Source organism: Hipposideros armiger, unplaced genomic scaffold, assembly GCF_001890085.2.
Source record: "Hipposideros armiger isolate ML-2016 unplaced genomic scaffold, ASM189008v1 scaffold_572, whole genome shotgun sequence".
Classification (NCBI taxonomy): domain Eukaryota; kingdom Metazoa; phylum Chordata; class Mammalia; order Chiroptera; family Hipposideridae; genus Hipposideros; species Hipposideros armiger.
Genome location: NW_017731922.1, coordinates 376,711 through 377,886, shown reverse-complemented (window position 1 = coordinate 377,886; position 1,176 = coordinate 376,711).

Sequence of the window (1,176 nt, the reverse complement as noted above, 5' to 3'; positions counted from 1 at the left end):
GATGGGCCAGGTCAGCCTTCCAGCCCCCACAGGAATCTCCCGGGAGCATGCAGGGTGGATAGCTTCCAGATGGGTTTGTACACCTCCAGTAACAGCGAGTTCACTGCCTCTTGAGAAAGGAGGCTGGTTCACTGTGGGCCAGCCCAGCCCTCAATTAGACGGGCCTCCTTCAACTGAGTCACAGCTGATTCTTAGGGACCAAATCATGCCCCTGGCCTTGTGGTCAGGTCTCCTTCTAGAAAGCAGTGGGGTCAGTGCCACCCCACTGCCCACTGCTACGTGGTGCAGAAAGGACACCCCAAGGCACACCTGGGTGTCACTAGGAGAGGGGCACACCTGGGTGTCACTAGGAGAGGAGGGAGGCCACCCTCCACAACAGCCCTCTCCAATGCAGGGGTGCGTGAAGGAGAGGATGGAAGGGAACAAGGAGCAGATCGATCCACCCCTGGAACCCCAGGGCAGTGGGGACCCCGAGGACTGGAGGAGTGAGACGCTCTGGATCTCAGGCACCAGGCCGGTGTAGAGGGTCATTATGAGGGGGCCCCTCCAATTGGAGGGCTCCTCGAACTGGAGTCTGTGGGGAGGAAGGAAGTGACTTCCTGCAGTGGGGGTAGGCAGGGGAGTGGTCCCTTTTGTAGGGCACTTTTGCTTCCTGTCCATCTGCCCACAGTGCAGCCTGGGGAAGAAATGCAGAGAAGGCAGGCAGCTCCTGAACGTGGAAACAAAACGCGGCCAGCCCGGGGTCTTGCGCCCACTCACTCGGGGCAGGTGAAAATCCTGTCTGGGGTGGGGGTGGGGGGTTGTTTTCCTCCCTAGACAGGGAGCATCTTGAGACTGGAACTTGGACTGCAGGGTGAGGGGGCTCAGGGCTGGGAGCAGGGGGCAGGGGGCAGAGCAGCACCTGTGTGACAGGCAGGAGCAGAGGCAGTGCCCGTGCCCATGTTCCGCGGCAGCCTGGCCCTCAGCCACCTCCCAATGCCAAGTCACAAAGAGACTCCTAGAGGCACAGACCGATGTCTTTAAAATGCTCCCTCCGTGCACAGAGGCATTAACATGACGTCTATCACCATGGCATCGAGGTGCTTAGACAACCTGCTCCCCCCAGGAGCTCAGAAACAGCGTGAGGCAGATTATCTGTGTCTCACTGTGACATATGCGATCATGTATCATTGTGAT